Raw genomic sequence first — 6000 nt, 5'->3', positions numbered from 1 at the left:
GGTTTGTTTTTTCAATTATCTCAATAGTATGGTTTGTCTTAAAATCTGTTATCCATAGCCTGGAATTCAAATTTTATGATGGCTGAAGGATATGGACCTTTTTACAAACCTTTCTGATTTTGTGTCATCTTTTTTTTTTCACGGAGCGAAAAATAATCATGAAGGGTTGTACAGCCATGCCAACAGATGCATATGTACATAGCCTGAGACCCCCCCCACACATTTACGTGAGGAAGTGGCATAGCTGCCTGTTCACAAGTTGCAACAGCATCACCTCTCCCTTCCCTGAGTACCTATAAAGCATTTCTCCTATCACTCACCACAATGAAGTTGCCTTACACCACGCTATATGAAAAACTTACACTTGAAACATTTTGTAGGGTTCTTTTAAAGGTCCTTTTTTCCCCCAGATCTTCAGTTTATAAAGCCAAGTTGCTGCAGTTCCCATGTAGAGGCTGTTACTTACTGAAATGTTAAAACCTGTAAAAGTAATCCAGACTAGCTACTTTATATGACACATCATGAATTTAAGGCAAGGTATCTTACAACAACCACTGTTAAATACAACAATTTGTGCATATGTATGAGACATACACCCTAGTCATGCCAATTGAAAGCCCGGACTCTTAGCGTCCTGTGAGATAAAGCCTTCTGCCTGGTCCTGATAGTTATAAAAATTGTAACTTGAAGTTTCTGAGTTGCAGAGGACTGCCTAATGCAAATACGATTCTCATAAACTGGAGATTTGGTGACCCTCTGATGGCCTGCTTGTATGAGAGGGACGGTCACACGGTGTCAGGGATGCACCAGATCACTGCAGAGATCAAAGTGTTCATATCAGTGCACACTGATAGGAGTAAGTGATAGCTGTACAGAGAGGCACTGTTTCACAGATCCACTGATGGGTGACGTACCTGCTTAATCCTCATGGCCTCCTCATCTTTGCTTTGTTACTCCATAGGTTTTTGCATTGGCAACACCCAGCAGTTTTTGGAGACACAAGGCTGGATGTTGCTAGCTATTGCGAGATTTGGAACAGGTTTCCAAATACCTATGGCAAACAAAACTGTGAATGATTTGTCAATGCAGAGTTAATAATCTCTGTCTCTTGCATTTATTGTGCACTCATCACAGGGTTATCTGAGCTTCCATACATGCTCTTGGAAATAATAAACCATTTTATTATTGGCTTTATCTTTTCTTCTTTCTCCTCCTCAAGTAAAATAAAAAAAAAAAAAAAAAGAAAAATCATTTTCTCTTAACAGTGTAGCACCCTTATCTTGACCCTGTTGAAGTCAATATGGATTTTGCCACCAAATTCACTGACAGCAGACTGAAACTCATTTATGCAACATTTTGGAACTCACAAAGAGGGGGTGATGATTTTATTCTGTTGAGAATGGAGGTGCTGAAAATGAAGTAGTAGCCTTCATTTATACTATTTCAAACCACCCTCAAAACACTCCCAAACAGGAAAAAAAAAAAAAGGAAAAAAAAAGAAACCCGCAAACCTTCTGCCTTTGAGTGGTCCTACTTAAGTATTGAGCATACTTTATAATAATGGTAATAAAATGGTGCTTGAGGCAGTTTCAGCTATATTACATATACTCTATATACTATAGATATGGATGTATTCACCCTCTATATTGTATATGTATGTGTGTGAATATTTACATATAGCACACATACATATATGTTTTATGTATGCATAGATATTAACTTTTCTAAAAGTTTTACGTCTTTCCCTCCCATAGCTGAAACTGCTGGTAACTAACATCCACATCATATTCTATGTATGAAGGATATAATTTATTTGTAAACTCAGGATGTTCTTGTTTTATAGAGTTGCTTGTATTTTATAATTTATTTACACATCATGGTTGGAAATGCTTATCTAAGTGCTATGCATTGAAGTGTATGTTTGCTAAATCCGTTTCATTCTGTCTGTGGCTATGATGTTCTTTCTCATTATAACAGTGGTATAAAATAGGGCTAGGGAGGAGACAAACTGATGGATACAGAACTTCTGCTGGTCCTACCAATGGGTAATTCCAGAAGGGGATGTACCAGTGGTAGATATATATATTTTATCAACTAAATTTTATGGAAAAAAAAATAGAACAGCATGAGGACAAGTTAAAATGTGGAAAGTTACAGCCACTTCCAAGTTGATCAACAAATGCTTTGAGCCTTTTGCCATTAAAATTGTGAAGTTTATTGTTTGCTGGCTAAAAAAATATCCCTTTTGTGGTATCATCTGAGGTGTGAAACATTGTCAAAAATATGATGTCTGGAAAAAAAATCAAACTATAGTGGCATTAAATGTTTACTTTTATCTTACTGATATTTCTGCTTCCCCCTCCTGACTATTTCACTTTTTGAATGAAAATATTTATGAAATGGTGGAGAAGACGATGCTTTTGACCCACAAGATGACGTGCTGTTATAATTGTGAGAGTGAGCAAGATCAAAAAACAAGGGGTCCTACCAAGCAAGTATTGCTGGGAAGCGTATTCAGCAGAAAACAACAGTAAGGAATTAAGGGGTTTGATAGCAATGACAGAACTGTTGCAACCTAGCAAAGCTCCATCAGCTTCTCCCCTGCTGCTGTCCAGAAGCAGAAAGAAAATACAGTCGCAGAGCCTGAAGTAGTCCTGCTTTTACATAATCTGGTTAGGCCTGCGTGCCTCCTCACGTTAGCAGGGATTGCTCAATCAGCATCTGTGTGCAGGGGAACAAAATCAATACCAAACAGATGATAAAAATGTGTTCATAACTATAATTTTTTTAATCATCTGTGGCAATTGTGTCAGATTTCCTTTGACCACCACGCAGACACATAACACAATGTAAGAGTAATAAAAAAAGTTTGTGTCCAGTACTCCATGGAGTAGTCAAAGATGTCACTCCCTCAGCAAGACAGTGGTGGCAGGTACAACTGACACCTGAACGTCTGCTAAGGCTGTCTGCAATATCTATGAGCCTTTTGCTCACATTTCCAACATTCCCCACTGATGAAGAGAGTGCCTCACTTGCAGGGCAAGATGTGAATTAGCTCTCTGGGCAAATCTCGAAGTATGACTATTGGGCAAGTCATGATAAGTAGGCTGTTTTCTTCGCATTGGAAGAAAAAAGAATCATACTTTTTGTGGGAAAAGGAAACAACTTAAGATCTGCTTTAAGAAACATCATTTGCTAGGAGGTGATTCCCTCTGCTATTCATAGGGAATATGTTAACGTGTCAGGAGTCTAAATATTAGGTTAACAGTTTTGTGGGCATTTAAAATGGTCCATTCTGTTATCTTGTTACTACATCAGCTTGGTGTGAGAGCTAGCAGTCACAGTAATGGGAGGGAATGCAGCCATCTACAGTGACCAATGCTTCAGAGCAAAAAAATCATGAGGTGGCTACAGAGGCAACATCTGGCAGGTAATGAGCTGGTGTAGCAGTGGGGAAGAAGGAGTTTTTCCTCTCCCAGAGGTAAACCTTGTGACTCCAGTACACTACCTTTGCTGTTGCCCCTGGGCCAATGAATTTGCATGCTGGTGCCTCTCCACAGTAGCTGTAAATGAAGATAAATGACCATTTATTTTGTCTGTGGGCTGTTCAGAATAGCCGTGATTTGCTCTAAAGAGCTAAAAGGCTTATTGCCTATTTTTGAGATAATTTTTCTTCATTGCTTTTATCATGCCGCTACATCAGTATTAAAGGGCCCGAGGTGCCTTGCAGTGACAAAAGCAGAGAAAGATGGGTTAGCGCAAGTCCTGGACTTTGTCTAAGGCAGAACTGATGGTGAGGAGCTCTATATGAGCCAAAAACAAAGATCAATTACCTGCTGGCTGGATTTAAAGCCTTAGAGGTGTAAAGGCTTGGAGACCTTGATGTTACACACAACTGGTTTGGGGTGAGACAACCAGGAAAGGTTTCTAGAGAGAAACAGGAGTATGGGCCCACATGGCCAAAGGCTGGTGTCCCTGGGAGGCCTGTTTGACATTGTTGGCTCTGCTTGTAAACTTACGCCCTGACCATGACCAATTCTTATCCTGTCTTTCCAGCCAGTAACATGCCAGTGAAACTAAAGGTTGGATCAGGACAGGTTTTAGTGTGGAAACCTGACAGGCTCCATCTCCTTATGGGGATCCTGAAGCAGGTCCCCACTACTGGAAAGCAGGAGGAGGGGAACGAGTTACTAAAGCTGGTTCTTCTCCCACACCTGCCTGCTGAACACCAGACTCTGCGACTACCGGGTTATATCACCCTCTTTTTCATTGGCAGCCACTAGCTGCCTCAAAGCCACTGAGGAGGGAGGAGAGGGAAGAAAATTCAGCTCACTGTATCTCAGATGAACACAAAATTAATGTTTAGTTCCTCTAGAAAAAGGCCATCTGTGAGTGGATTTTATGTTTTATTATGTCTGTTAGTATTCATGACAGTTGCCAATCTGGCAGTTTGGTAGGCTGACATCTGCTATTTAACCACTGAGCAACACTACACTGGCTATGACCTTGCAAATGCTCTACCGTGTCCAAAGGCCACTCTCACCAACTCTAAAAGCAAGTAGGATGCTTGGAGGGCTTATCCTTCTGCCTTCAAGAACAACCCTAGCAAGTACTGACCTGGGAACAGCCCTAAGATGACCAAAAATGGTCCATCCCTGGGAAGTTTGTCTAGGGGAAGTTCTGCGTTCACATTCATACATGTTTATGTGTGTCTCTTCTGTGGCACCTTACTGCATGGGTTTGGCACCTACACTTTGTGTCAGATTACAGATTTCATGCCAGCCCACTGGCAGCCAAACATATGCAGCTGTGTGCATTTGGCACACATCCATTCTTCCATTTCTGCATCTCCGAGCTACCCAAGTACAGACAGACACGTGTGTGGTGTGCAGGACTCCTGGGCTTGCTGCTGAAAGTCTCACACCTCCAGCAGTGGAAGACATTTGCCATTCACTTTAAAAGGAGCAGGGACTACCCTTCTCCCTATTTCATCCCTGCTCACCTACATTCTCTCAAGGACTGTAACTCAGGGGAACTGGAAGGAAAACTGATATTTTTTCAGTATTTATTTTGCCAAAAGACAAACTGCTCATTGTAGTTGCACTAAGGCAGAGAGGGCACAAGCAGGTGACCCTGCACACTGGACTGTGCTCTGCATTTCTCCTCCAGCCCTGGCACCTGCAGAAGCTCAGTGCCACGCAGCGCTGTCCCTCGGAGCTTGATTAGAACAGAGCACCAAGCGGCTCTGAAGGAGCGGCAGTGCTCTTCCCCACCTTGCCTTTCCATCTCAGTTTATGTGCAGTGGTCCAGCTCACTCTCTGTGCTCTTAGCCAGATAGCCAGGGACACAAGCGTGGAAGAGAGTCATAGCAGCTGCAGGATGATTCACAGCCTTGTTTTTATTAAAGAGCAAGCTGCTTGCTCCTAAACCATATTTGATGGAAACCTCACAATACTCAGCAAGCAGCACCACAGGAGCCAAGCGAGACACTGTAAACATCATCTTCTCCTAATTTCCAAGGACAATGGAAGGCATCACAATTACACAAAACGAAAAAGATGATAACAGTTCAGCTACTCACCCTGCAGTCAGTGACGCATGCTGCCACAGGGGGCTGGGGTAGCTTGGATTCATGCTTACCATGAGTTTCCAGAGGCTCAAAGAACATATCTGAAGGTTATATTTAAAGCCATTAAGATGATACTGTGAAAATCCATGGAAAAGCATCTGGAAAGCATCTAAGCCTCAGCATTGCAGACTTGACATCCATCAGACTCTATTCTGTCTGTTTACAAGGCCAAAACAATGGAAGCAGCAAATCCTGTTCTATTTGCTTGACAGTTAGCATTGCAGTGGTACAAAGCGGGTTAGTCACAGGACCAAACACTATGTGCATACTAAATAAAAACCTAGCCCACCAAGAAGGCTTCTTACCTGAAATCTTTCTTGGGGATGTGCAGGTAGTCCTAGAGTACTAGGGCATTAAAATGCTTAGTGCCA

The sequence above is a fragment of the Apteryx mantelli genome, chromosome 3 (genome assembly GCF_036417845.1).
Source record: "Apteryx mantelli isolate bAptMan1 chromosome 3, bAptMan1.hap1, whole genome shotgun sequence".
NCBI classification, from domain to species: domain Eukaryota; kingdom Metazoa; phylum Chordata; class Aves; order Apterygiformes; family Apterygidae; genus Apteryx; species Apteryx mantelli.
Note: the sequence above shows the minus strand (reverse complement) of the source record.